Here is a 14,343-nt window from a genome sequence, read left to right as displayed (position 1 = left end):
AAGGGCTTGGCAGGACCGCTGCAGCAAAGCCTAGGATGAAAGAGACAGATTTCTAAAACGAGGCTGCAGGACTGCCTGCAAAAGGTTGGTTAAACCTTTTAGAGAAGCTCACACAATTCGTGGGCAAGAACGACTGCACTGCAGTTTCTGGGAAGTTCTAGAACACCCCTCCGCCATGTTAACGACCTCAGAATTGCCTTAACCCGAGAAACATTATCATTAGTGATCGAAATACCAGCACATCCCCTTCCCCAGGAACATTAACAGGAGAGGCCTCACGTGTAGCCAAGGAAGGGAACTGATGGGCAATATAGTCTTAGAAGGGACAGTCTGACAGACACCAACCCTTGGGTGGAATGAACTCTCCATGAGCGACCATTAATGAGCACTGCATGAGACCTTCAAATCAGGCAGCAGCCGGGGACCACAACGTGCAGAAGGCAGTGAGTGACTCACACACCGGGTCTCGAGCCTAAGTCTAGAGGGTAGCATTCTCTGGAAATGGTCCTACAGCCTGCTCCATGATTACAAGGTCCCCAGGGGGCACAAAGAAGCCCGGTGGTCAGTGGGCTAAATGGTGGGCTGCTGACCAAAAGGCCCGGGGCTCCAGGCCAGCAGTCCTTCTGAGGGAGCCAGAAGTAGCTGTCTCTTCCGTAAAGATCCGCGGCCTCAGAAACTCTATGGCGCCTTCCTACTCTGTGCTATAGGCACCTCCGTCACTCGGAGTCAGAACCAACGCGGAGGCAGCCGGTCTGCTTTGGCATCCGGTGGCAAGACTGGCATGCACTTGCCCGCTAATCTGAAGGTTTGCCATGCAAACTCACCCAGCAGCACCACAGGAGAAAGGCCTGCCTAACTGCTCCAGCAAAGATTTTAGAGGAGCAAGTCCCATGAACGTCTCTGTTCTGTGACGCCTGGGTCACCAGGTGTCAGAATCACCTCCCCAACAATGGATTTGCTCAAAGGAGGTTGAAGGGAAGGCTGTGGAGTGTAACTTCTATTATACAGCACGGAGGACGAAGGCATAAAGAAATCCTGCAATAAAGAAATGCCATCCTCTTAAGAGCGGTGACAGTTACAGTTTTGTGTCAGCTTAGCTGTGCCAAGATTCCCAGTGGTTTGGCAGTTAAGGTTCCCCATGCTGCATAGTTTGAAATCAGGAAAGGTGTGCGTCAGGGTCGTATCCCGTCACCATCCTTAGTCAGTCTGTCTGCTGGGCAAAGATTCAGAGAAGCTGGCTCATATGAAGAAGAGTGTGGCATCAGCATTGGAAGAAGGCTTATGAACAACCGCCATATACAGCTGACCGACCTCGCTTGCTGAAAATGGGTGCACTTGAAGCACTTGCTGATGAAGACCAAGGACTGCAGCCTTCAGTATGGACTACGATCCAATATAAAGAAGACCCAAATCCTCACAACTAGACCAATAGGTTGTAACATCATGATATATGGAGACAACGTTGAGATTGTCAAGGATTTTGTCTTTCTTGGATCCACCATCAATGGTCTTGGAAGCAGGAGTCAAGAGATCCAGAGACATGTTGCGTAGGCAAATCTGCTGCACAAGAATTCTTTAGAGTACTGAAAAGGAGGATGCTACTTTGAGGATGAATGTGTGCTTGACCCAAGCCATGTATTTTCAATGGCCTCATATGCATGTGGGACACTGAATAAGGAAGACCAAGGAGAACTGATGCATGTGAATTGAGGTGCTGGAGAAGACTATCGAAAGTACCATGACCTGCTCAAAGGACAAACTCATCTGTCTTGGAAGAAGTACTGCCAGAGCGCTCCTCAGAGGCAAGGGTGGTGAGACTTCATCTTACATACTTGCCCAGGTTGTCAGGAGAAACAAGTCCCTGGAGAAGGACATGGTGCTTGATAAAGTAGAGGGGCAGTGAAGGAGAGGAGGACCCTCAAGAAGAGAGACTGGCACGGTGACCACAACAATGGGCTCACGCCTAGGAATGATTATGAGGCTGGCACAGGACTGGGCAGTGTTTTATTCTGTTGTGCATAGTGTCTCTATGGGCTAGAAATGACTCAATGGTTCATAAAACAATATAATCACCTCCCTGATGGATCTACTATGAGTGGCCAATCAATTAAAAGGAAGTTTCCTTGGAATGTGGCCTGCTTCCAATATAAGTGGACTCTGTGGGAAAGCTTGCTGGCTTTTTTGTTGAGTCTGGATCCCACATCTAACTGATCAGACTCCAGTGCTCTGCACTTGAGCCAATGGGCTGCCATACTGCCTGTCAGTGGGGGATGGGAGGGGGGAGGGGGCAGAGAGAGGGAGATCAGTGGACCTTGGTTACAATCGCCTCTGCTCATCTTGGGTTCATCGTCCCTACAGCTACTCCAGAGTCAAAAGTCGTCTTCAGCTTATGTCTGATCCACAGACTTAGAATTTACCCAGACTGGAAATTTACCAGCTGCTGCTATTGTGTGAGCCATTTTCTCAGTATCTATTTTTCTCTCTGTCTCTGTCTTTGTCTCTCCCTCTCTCTCTCACACACACACAAACACACACATACACGTTAAAGCACAAACAAACTCACTGCCATCAAATTGCTTCCAACTCTCACAGTGACCCTATAGGGTATAGTAGAACAGCTCCTTTGGGTTTCCAAGATTTTACAGGAGTAAAGATTTAAGAAAATAAATAAACAAATAAGAAAAGCCTCATCACTCCACCACAGAGAGGCTGGTGGGTTTGAGCCACTGACCTTGTGGTTAGTAGCTCAATGAGTCATCCACACACACACACACACACACACACACAAACTTGACTGGTTTTGCTTCTCTAGAAAGCCTACTCTAAGATAAGCATGGAACTACTTTTATTTTGGAGTACAGTGTCTCCCACATATGCTATCGAATATGCGTGGCTGACACCACTTCAAGCTCTGCTGCAGAAGAAAAGGCCTTGGCTCGGCGTCCCAGCGTTGCTGCTCAGCCAGCTGTCAGTTCTGACACAGTGCCTTCATCTGCTCCTCTCCAGAACTTCACGCTCCATGGGCCTCACACGCAGTCTACCTGAGACAGCAAGGCCCATGCCAGGAATGGGTGTGTGCAGCAAGCCCACAGCCTCAAACAGTTGGTGGGAAGAGGACACAGAGAAGGAAGAGCTGGGCCCCTCTGTGGGCTCCTGCTCTGATGTGCCTTCTTAGACTTTCAAATGACAAGCAGTGAAACAGGCTAGACTTCACCCCTGCACACCTCTTACGTGGGTGCTCCAACCTTAGGCCTGTTTTCCTGTTCACCCAGATGCCCCCGGCACCAGGGGCTGTCATGGGAATTATGCAAATAATATCAGGTTCTGCTTACAGTGCAAAGTCTTGGTGACGTGTAGCTGTTTTAACGAGGTGACGAGATGTGTCAACACTCCCCTCACCCTTCTTAGCTTCATCTAGCTTCCCAAGAAGGGCCCCGGCAGTACCATGAGTTACACATTAGGCTGTAATGGCAAGGTCAGCAGTTCAAACCCACCAGTCACTCCACAGGAGAATGATGGACCTGTCTGCTCCTATAGAGAATTACAGTAGCAAAACCCACATATATGATCACTATGAGTCAGATTTAGAAGAGGACGTGGCACAAGAGATATCATTTCCGGTTGTCAGTTGGATCTTAGATGAAAGCGGAAACTACCAGAAAGATGTTTCCTTGACCATGCAAAGATATTTGACTGTGTGACTCATGCCAAACTATCGATAACTTTGAGAAGAATGGGAATTCCGATATACCTCACTGTGCTTGGGTATAGCCTATACATGGGCCAAGAAGCAATTGTTCTAACAGAACACAGGAATTCTGCACAGTTGGAGAGGTGTGAGTCATGGTTGTGTCCTTTCACCATACTTATTTCATCTGTATGCTGGCAAACACCTGAGAAGCTGAACTATATGATGAAAAAGGCGGCATCGGGATTGGAGGAAGGCTTATTAACAACAATCAATATGCAGATGACTCAATCTTGCTGGCTGAAAGTGGGGAGGACTTGAAGCACTTGCTGATGAAGGTCAAAGGCTGCAGCCCTCAACACGGGTTACAATTCAATGTATATAAAACCCAAATCCTCACAACTGGACCAAGAGACCACATCATGAGAAATGGAGAAGACTGGAATTGTCCAGGATTTCATTTTCCTTGATCCCCAATCAAAGCTCATGGGAGCAGCCGTCAAGGGATCAATGGACATCTTGCATTGGGCAAATGTGATGCACAAGGCCTCTTAAAAATGTTGAAGAACTATTCTTCTGATAGCCAGGCACCATCTGGGTTCTTAACTCCATTTTGCCACACCACCATATATTCAGTGAGCTCTCTCTTTTTTTAATCATTTTATTGGGGACTCTTACAGCTCTTATAACAATCATGCATACATCCATTGTGTCAAGCACGTTTGTACATATGTTGCCATCATCATTCTCAAACCATTTGCTTTCTACTTGAGCCCTTGGTACCAGCTCCTCAATTTTTTCCTTCCCTCTCCCACCTTCTCTCCCTCATGAACCCTTGATAATTTATAAATTATTATTATTATTTGTTCTTGTCACACACTTGTCCATGTCTCCCTTCACCCACTTTTCTGTTGCCCATTCCCCTGGGAGGTTATATGTAGATCACTGTGATCGGTTGCCCCATTCTTCCCCCACCATCCTCTTCCCCTCCTAGTATCACTACTCTCATTATTGGTCCAAAGGGGTTTATCTGTCCTGGATTCCCTGTGTTTCCAGTTCCTATTTGTACCAGTGTACATCCTCTGGTCTAGCTGAATTTGTAAGGTAGAATTGGGGTCATGATACTGGAGGGGAGGAAGCATTAAAGAACTAGAGGAAAATTGAATACTTCATCGGTGCTATGCTGCACCCTGACTGGCTCATCCTTCAGGGATCTCTTGATGAGTGTGAATAAAATGACTCTGTTTTATATGTCTCTGGTTCACTTTAAAGACATCACTATCATTTTATGATAGAGAACATTATCAATCATCCCCCTAGAGTATAAGGTGATAGTGTCATTAATTTAGCCAATGGTTTATAGAATGTAAAGCACTGTTGAGAAAAGATTATACACTTACAGGCTAGCTTTTCAGACAGAGATACACAAATTGTTGACTCGTACAGATTAAACTCTTCAGTGACTGGATACTATTTACACAAACAATGGCAGCTTGTGATAAGGAAAAACTTTCCCTCACATTCATTCCCAGAGGCGGAGCCATGCCAAGCAGACTAATACATGTCATAAGGCAAGCATTAAAATAAAAAATGTACACTAACCCCGGGTCACCACCCATTGCTCACCCTCAAAGCAAAAGATTTGAACGAAAGTCCGATGACTGCCAACTCCATTACGTTGAGAGCACAGCCTCCCCCTCTTTTCACACTAGGTGTTTCAGCCTTACATCCAAGTGAGTGGCACCGTGTGTCAGTTCCTTAAACCTACTGTAAGCGAGTTTGAGGACAAGCGAGACCCGTTAGTGGGTTTCCACATTGAGTTCCTGTGTGGCTTATGAAGGGTGCTGTACACCTGGAAAGGACAGGCACTGAAGTCCCACGAGTCTATACCACAAGGCCTGGGTCATCAAGAGCTAGGTAGAAACTAGATCAAAAGTCTCTAATTAGGAAATAGTGCCGGATGTATGTCTCCCCTTAGGCTCCATAAAAGTATTGCTAAGCATTCCCCACCTATCCCCAATGGGAGGTAGGCTCACCCGATTGGCCCACCAAGAGAAGAGTCATCACCTTGTCCACCTCCCCCAGTCTTGACTTGAACTTCCAGTAAGCTTCCCTTAGCACTCCTGTAGGAGAGTCTGTTAATTTGGGGTGACATTAGCACAAGGCTGTATGCACCAATTGGTGTTCTCCCTCCCTTGCCTCATCTTGAGAAACTGATCCCAGCTGAGGGGAGGTCTCCCCCATCAAAGTGGTTTTAAGGAAGTGATGTATGGTTCATAGGCACTAGGCAGGTCTTCAAACAAGAAACCATCTAAGCGAGGTGTCAACTAAGTCCATATGGAAGAAGCACACCCACTTGTGTGATCCAAGGAGTATAAATAATAAAATCCAAATCCAAAGGGGAGGACAGCACTAAAGTTTAAATTATGAACCCCAAGTTTGCAGAAGGCTACGGACGACCGCGGAAGCCCCAAATCCATGTGCAGGGTCCCCACAGGATTAAGCCTCTGGTGAATTCCCTTGACCATAGTCTCCTGAAGTCAATAGCCTCGCTATCAACTAGAGAGCGATGAAACGTCGTTTCGCAGCTGTAGCCAGGTTAAAACGTACCAGCCTGTCATCTGACCTCCCCTTTGACACACTCTACGGCTGTTTCTGGTTTTCGAAATAGTTTCTCTCTCTTTTTGGTTGAGGTTTTGCCTGTTTCATTTCCTCGTGGTTGGTTTGTTGTGGTTGCTTGTGTTTCATGGGATTCTCTGTGTATGAAATCCAGGATCGGCAAGTCTACAAAAACAGTAACTGGATTAATAATCACCTAGGAGCACGGCGAGAGAAGGAGGAGGCCTTCTACTCCCACAGAGAGTTTACCGTCTTGGAAACTCACAGGGGCCGTGAGACCCTGTCCTGGAGGGTTGCTATGACCACGGGCAACATGGAGAAAGATCGGCATGAGCCCAAAAGATTAGTAATTATTCTAAAGCAAAAATAAGATGGCACGTGGAACAGGGAAATGAACAGTTTTATAAATGGAACAACTAGGATGCAATTACTGAGAAGGCTGACACACGTGGTAGAAGGTTACCAGTATCACTACACTGTAACTATACATATAGAACAACATAGAGAAATTGTCCAGTGGGAACCGAATTTTCTGTGTATACTTTCGCCAAAAATGCCATTATTTTTTTAAGTGTATAAACTAGATGGGCCTCTTGCCAGTCAGTTTTGAGATGCAAATATTTATTTCCAGATCGAAATTGACTAATACATGTGCTCTTTGGTTAACTTTCATTTTTTTCCATATCAATAGGCATGGACATGAGTATCGTTTGCTTTTGATAATGTTCATAAAAAGCCCAGCTTTTGATTGGCTGGGACCCTCACTGGGCTCATTGATAAATATTCTGAGCACCATCCTTGTGGGAGCTGCTGACAAACATCACACAAGTTGTATGTGGTGGACCTGGGCCCAGAACCAAGACCTCCTACCTCCTGGAATAATGAGTATTCTTTCTTTCAGGTGGTGGCTATGCATCTTGTGCTTGGAAAAGCACGAAGGTCAGTTCATATTTGGTCTTATTACACAGCATCCAGTGCGAAGAATGTATTGACTTCTTGTGTAAGTGTCTCCTTCCAACTCAAGGGGACCATTTCCTCCAAAGTTCCTTGTCTTGCCAAATGGAATATCATTTCTCCCACTGGGTTATATATGAAAATTTCTATAATAAATTTTCTTTTATTTAAACACCTGCGAGACTTTTCTGCTGCCACACACAACCAGGGACCTTGCTTCTTGCCGAGACAAGCATGGCCCCAGTGTGCACCCAGCACGGCTTCTAGAAAGGCTTCTCCGCCAGCAGCTGAGTGCACCCCACTTGATCTCGCACCCCGTCGTCCCTCCTTACAGGTCATCTCCCACTTTCCAGCGCTGAATTTACCATCCGGTAACCAGACTCAGGGGCCACTGTAAACAACAGCCCACCACAGCGCGTCTGCCTCGGTTATTGCGTCGTAAATAAAACAAATGGGTGGATTACAGGAAAATGAAGCCCTGTAGAGAGATTATTAGCACCAAGAGGGTGAAGCCGAAGAAGGAAACGGGTGGCTGAGGCCGCACCTCATCGACATAACTAGTGAGGGCCAGGGCGCCCTGTGGACTGTGGGTGCCCTGTGGGGTGAGTGGGGTGTGGCTTACGGCTGGAGAAACTGGTTCACTCCTCCGCCTGCCTTCCCCTCAGATCCCTTCAAGGTTCCCTGGCCCACACTGTGTGCATATGAAATCAGGCAGCTGCGTTTATATGAATTATTTCCTAATAAGCATTCCTGGTCCAAGCAATTCAACACAGCCCCTCGCAGAGGGCTTGTCTCAGGCGTGGCTGTTGATTGGCCCAGTAAGGAGGTGATGAGACTCAAATCCAGACCCGGTTCAAAGCGACCCCTCCAGCTGCAAGCTCTTTGAGGACAGCTTGCCACCCGCAGACGGTCCCTCGAACCCAAACTCACTGTCAGCAAGTGGGTTTTGACTCATGGCCCCACCAGAGGATGGGGTAGAACTGCCTCATTCAAGCTGACCGAGTGGTGCTGCCAGTGAGAGGCCTGCCGGCCCGCATCATCAAAAGCATCCCAGGCCTGCGGAGGCTCCCTCTACTTGACTGCGGGGCAGCAGGTCTGGCCTGAGTTTGGCTGTGCTGCTCTCAGGACCCAAAGGTCTGGAGCCTCTAGGTTTGTGACAGAACACATGAGATCTGGGCTCCACTCCCAAGAGCCCCCAGTCTCCCAGGGCCCCCGGGAGCTTCTTCTCATCAATGGGCACAGAGCCCTGATTCATCTCCTTTGGATTCACGCGTGCAAATGCCTGAGTTAGAATCAACAGGGACAAACATTCTTTTTCCGTCTTGGCCAAAGAACAAAACTGGCAAGCTGGATGCTGTGCTTGTGGGTGTGAGCCGATCTGACAGCTGAGATTACTGTCTGACATGTAGCATTAAATAATTGGCCCAGAGCCCCAGTGGGTTTTACTCTTTCATAGAAACAATGTTGCACAGTCTAAGGGAGCCACTAGGAAAAGTTCCTAAAGATTTGGGGGGAAATTCCGGTATCTCTCTGGCATTTTCATACAAATATGTAGAAGCCCCTTATAAGCTGCTATTTAAAAATAAACAAAAAACAACAAAGCAAACCTTGCTGCCATGAAGTTAATTCTGACTCATGTGCCTCCTACTTGTCAGAGAACAGAATGGCTCCAGGGGGTTTTCCTGGTTGAAATCTTTAAGACAGCAGATCGCCAGTCCTTTCTTCCACGGTTCTGCAGAGTGGGTTTGAACGCCAACCTTTAGGCAAGTATAACCCGCTAACATCACCCACTCACCGTCCCCTGACCTCAAGTGGCCTCTGATACAAGGCAACAGAGTAGAACTGCTCACTAGTGTTTCCAAGGCTATACACTGACATAGGAGCAGAAAGCCTCCTCTTTCTCCCACAGTGCAGCTGGTGGTTTCGAACTGCTGACCTGGATGTTAGCAGCCTAAAAAGTAACCCACTATACGACCAGGGCTCCCCAGGGACCTATAACTAAGCTGCTACAAATCCCACATTTGCTGTTAACTCTGAACACGCCTCCAACCTTCCTTAGCTGAACAAGTCTGAAAACCAAAAACTAAACTCACTGCCCTCAAGTCAATTTATAGCAACCCTACAGGGCAAGGTAGAACTGCCCCTTGTTGGTTTCTGAGTCTATAACTCTTTACAGGAGTAGAAAGCCTCATTTTTCTCCTGAGGAGCCACAGGTGGTCTTGAACTGCTGACCTTGCAGTTGGCAGCCCGACACATAACCACTATGCCACCAGGGGTCCTCAAGGAAGTCTGAGGAGGAGCTTTAAACAATGCTAATAAAGTTAACAGTCTCCTGTGAACAAGTCCTTTTCAGGCCTGCTGCACCTTCCTCTCATCTTTATTCCTAGCAAGGTATCTGGTCTATGCAAATTACTCACCAAGTCTCATCTAACACAAAAGTACAGGCAATCCCTGGGTTACAAATTAGCTGTGCCTTTACCAATTTGTAGGTAGGTTGGACCGAGGGCATAGATTCATAGTTAGCCTTATTTAGCGTCCTGGCTACATGTAGGGCAGCAGTTTGAAACCACCAGCAGCTCCTCAGAAGGAAAATGGGGCTTTCTCCTCCCGTGAAGAATTCATCTCAGAAGCCCACAGGGGCAGGTCTTGCTATCCCATAGGGCCGTCGTGAACTGGACTCGACTCCATGGCAGTGAGTTTTGTTTTTAGGGCAAGAAAGGAGGCCGGGTGGGGTCGGTAGGGAATTGGGCGGTGGGCTTCTAAGCAAAACAAAACAAGGTCAATGGTTGCAACCTGCCAGCTCCTGGTGGGGGGACAAGATGGGGCAGTCTGCTTCGGTGACGGTTGACAACCCCCTGGGGCAGGTCGACCCTCTGCGGGAGGGTCGCTGCATCAGAATCTACTTGGTCTAGGGCACGGGTGCTCCACCTTCCTCATGCCACACAACCCTTTTATGCAGGTCCTCATGTGGTGGTGACCCTCCCCCCCCAACCATAACATTTTCATTGCTACTTCATCACTGTCCTTTTGCTACTGTTATGCATTGGGCGGCCCCTGTGAAAGGGCCGTTCGACCCCCAAAGGGGTCGAGACCCACAGGTTGAGAACTGCTGGTCTTTGGGCTACTGCACACACAAAAAAGCTTGAAGGCTTTTCCCGGGATTACAATGCTGCATAGTCAGCTAGAAAAGGGAAGGTGATTCGGATGAAGAATTTGTTTTGAGTAGGATTGGTTCAGCTGCCTCAAAGTGCAGGCAAATTTGCATAACATTAAAAGGCCAGCAGGGGGTGCTCAGGGGGTCCCTGGGGATGGTGTGGGGGGACTGAAAACTGCAAGGTTGGCCAACCCAGCAGCAGCTCTGTGGAGAGAGGAGGCTGTCTGCTCCTGTGAATCATGACGGCCTGGGAAACTCTGGGAGCAGCGCTTCTTGGCCCCAGAGCAGCAGTTCTCAACCTTCCTAACGGCCGTGACCCTTTCACACAGTGCCTCATGTGGGGTGACCCCCCCCCCCAAAACCATAACATTATTTTCGTGACTACTTCACTGTCATTTTGCTACTGTTATGAATCGGACCACCTCTGTGAAAGGGTCCTTCTACCCCAAAGGGGTCGCTGTGAGCCCACTCGGTGGCAATGGGTTTGGATTAGGCTTCATTTACAGGGACTGTAAATGAACATGCGTCGCCCACCATGCCTAGCGCGGTGGTGAGCTCACAGGAACCAAAAATACTGCCATCAAGTGGATGCAGACTCATAGACAGCAACCCTATCGGACAGGGGAGAACTGCCCCTGGGGGTTTCTGAGACTGTCACTCTTCACAGGAGCAGAAAACTGTCTCCCCCAGAGCAGCTGGTGTTTGCAAACGACTGACCTTGCCGCTAGTAACGGAACGCATAAGCACCAGGCCACCAAAGCTCCTCTGCGCTCACAGCACGGCTCAGCAAATACTTCTTGAATGGATAAATGAGTGACGTCCTCACCCTTCCCTGCTCCGGCTGCTCTCTGTGCTTTGACAGCTCCCAAGTCCGTGTCCCTGGCCCCGCTCTTTCTCCTCGGCCCAAGTCCACACACCCCGCTGGCCTCCAGAATAGCTGACCCTGATGCACCTGGCGTTGGACGTGTCCAAAATGGAGCTCATTAACTTTCTCACACCCACCTCATCCAGTGAGTGGCATCGCTACATCTCAGCCAACCAAGGCGGAGTCCTGGGAGCCAGCCCAGGCCCCGTCGCCTGCCACAGCTGCCAGAAGCAAGCCTATCAGGGCCTCCCAAAGGGTTCGCCTCTGTCCTGCTCTCCCCTCACCTGCCACCACCATGCACAGGTCTTCATCACTTCCCGGTGGACGGCCTATCACCTCCCAACTGGCTCCAAGCACACGCTGCCACTCGCTTGCCTATCTTTGCACCATCTCCTTCTAAAGTTGCAGATGTGCTAGTGCCATGCTGAGCGCTGAAGCATCCGATGGGTCTTTCATATCTCTGACTCACTCGGCCCTTCACGCCCGGTCAACACTGACTTCTTCCCCCTTGGCTTCCATCAGAGCTTGGAGGAACCAGGGGAGACCCCTGGTTGGAGGATTCTGGGGCCCGTCCTCTTTTTTCTTCCATTTACTTTTTAAATTCTCAGAGCCTCCCTATAAGAGTCTACCTCCTCTTTTGCCTTAGGGCATTAAGCCTTCACCTTTTCCCCAATATAATTCTGACATCACCCCAGCGGCAAATGCTGGAAATAGGGAAAAACAGGCCCCACCACCAGGAGAAACACCTAAAACACAAGTTAAGAAGACTACAAAGTTTGGATTCACCTTCCCAGAAGCAATTTGGCTTTTTTACCCCCTGGGTTTCTGAGAGCTGCACCCCCTTTCCCCCCGAAGCTAAGGAGTGGGGTGGTCCAGAACAAGAAAGACCTATGGTGGCCGATGTTGCCTTAGCCTCAGGAGGCATGGTACGCTTTACCATAGCTCCATAGAGAAGCCAATAAGGCTCAGATGCTCACCAGCTTCCTGGTTGGTGATGATGGCAGTTATGTAATCTCCTGTGAACTTGAGCGAAGGGGTGGATCTAGCCCATCAATCAGGTCATAGTCAGTAACGCCTCTTTGTGGGCATGGCCTTCTCCCGAGGATTCTGGGAATTCCTGTCTTCCTCCCTGAAGACGGGACACACACTCTCCCTGAGAGACATTTCTGTTCACAAGCCACATGGAGCTATGCTGATGTAGCCAGAGCCCTGCAGTTGAAGGAGCCACGTGGAGACCCACAGTGGCACTGAGATGCTTCCACCGCCACTGGATCCACAAGACTTTCCACCCACTGGCCTGTGAGCTTCCTGCACTAGGTATCATTGCATGTGTTACATGAGTCTTAAGAGGAATATATAGACTAGAATCAGACATATGGGCTAATATCAGACTCGAGGACTTATCTGGACTGTGCTGGGATGTCTTCTTAATGCACAGTTACTCTCTGATATCCTGCTCTTTCTTAGCCACATGTGAGTTTCTGGATTTGTTTCTCTAGTCAGCCCAGATGAACACAGTGGCCGCGCGACTTCACGGCATGCATTTCTTCGTTTGTATCCTTCGGGTTGTGATAAAGCGAGAGCTGTAAGTACAACGTACGCTCCAGGAGATTCTATGAGCCATTCCAATGAGGTAAGGAACCAGAGGGGCAGGGACAGGCAGCAGGGCTGCTGATCTGGCAGCTGGAAAGATGGTGCCCTTCTGAAGTGTGCGCTGCGGCACAGCCCCAGGTGGCAAGGGTCAGCGAAGGACTGCACAGACCACTGAAAGAAGGGGCCCATCTACCTCATGAGCTCTCGCCCAACTCTGGGTGGCTGAGGTTGGAGAGAGAACGTGCCACCCGAGTGGGTTGTGGTAAGGATGGAGAAGTGGGAGGCGGGGCTAGATTCATGTGGGAACATGTTGGATTCCTGCTGACCCTCCCCACCCACACACTTAGCATTGGGGGTGCAATTGGCCCACTTTCCTCTTTATTTAAGACAATGCCCTGGAAAGAGTTCTCTCTGGACAAGTATCTCTGAGATAAGCATGAGTGCCAGTGTAGCCTCCTGCCCCATCTCTGGCAATGCTCCTTCTGCCGGCAGTCTCTCAATGGGCTTCCACAAGGGTGCAGAGACAGGGGGACCAAGAAGGGACTGTTGAGGACTGCAAAGGGAGAAGTCCCTTGAGAGTTAAGGGGAAGGTGCCCATGCCTGGCTGCCCACAGAGTCCAATGGATATCAGAACATCAATAAAAATCTCTGCTGAATGTATAAGCCAGATCTAAGAAGCCAAGCTTCTGGAAAGGGAGTGTGTGGAGCTGGCAACACCCCAAGTGCTCTAGACAGTGAGTGACTCAGCTCTGCCAACAAGCCAGGGACTCCTTCCTCCCTGCCTTTGCATATGCCATTCCCCTGCTTGCAGGGAACAGCCTCACAGCCCTAAGCTTACCTGGCGCTCCCGGGTTCCAAGTCCCCTTCTCTAGGAAGCTCTCAGGCTAGGCCCCACCCTCCACTTGGCCCCCACGGCCAGCTTGGCGTAGCTCCGCACAGGCATTGCTTGGTTTGCTTCTTTGCCACTCCCACTAAAACGGTGGTCCCTTCATTGGCACGGCAGTGTCTCCTCACCTAGCACAGGGCCTGGCACACAAGTGAGGGCACTATACATATTTGGGGAAGAATGAGTAGTATCCTAAAATCGGCTGTTAGCTTTTTTTTCCTTTCTTCTTAATGACAATAGTATTAATAATGGGCCTGAGATGGGGTTCTCCCTTTGCGCACCATGACATTTGGGGTCAGATAACTCAGGGTCCTGTGCCCTGCAGGATGTTTCACAGCATCTCAACGCACCCTCAGCCACCATGACACCATATGTCCCATTGTTCCCTGGGTTGGGGTACCTAGTCACCCCACACTGTGAGGGTGGCAAGTACCGGGGTCAGCTTTGCCCTCTCTCTCAGGGACCCTCCACCTGTGCCAGGCCTGACTGTAGATCCCACCACACTAACGGCCGGAATCCCACCAGAAACACCCCCGGCATCCACCCCCCTCCCATGAACAATTCAGAACTTTCTACAGCTTGTG

At 49.2% G+C, this 14,343-nt stretch overlaps 1 protein-coding gene across 1 annotated transcript in view; it reads right to left on the bottom strand.

Annotated features, from left to right (window-relative positions):
- ANK1 (ankyrin 1) overlaps positions 1 to 14,343 on the bottom strand; it is a 287,181-nt gene that overhangs the window by 228,227 nt on the left and 44,611 nt on the right. The gene's annotated exons all lie outside the window — the stretch shown is intronic.

The sequence above is a fragment of the Tenrec ecaudatus genome, chromosome 8, assembly GCF_050624435.1.
Source record: "Tenrec ecaudatus isolate mTenEca1 chromosome 8, mTenEca1.hap1, whole genome shotgun sequence".
Taxonomy (NCBI): domain Eukaryota; kingdom Metazoa; phylum Chordata; class Mammalia; order Afrosoricida; family Tenrecidae; genus Tenrec; species Tenrec ecaudatus.
The sequence above is the reverse complement of the archived record's forward strand: the minus strand, read 5'-3'. Positions and strand labels throughout refer to the sequence as shown.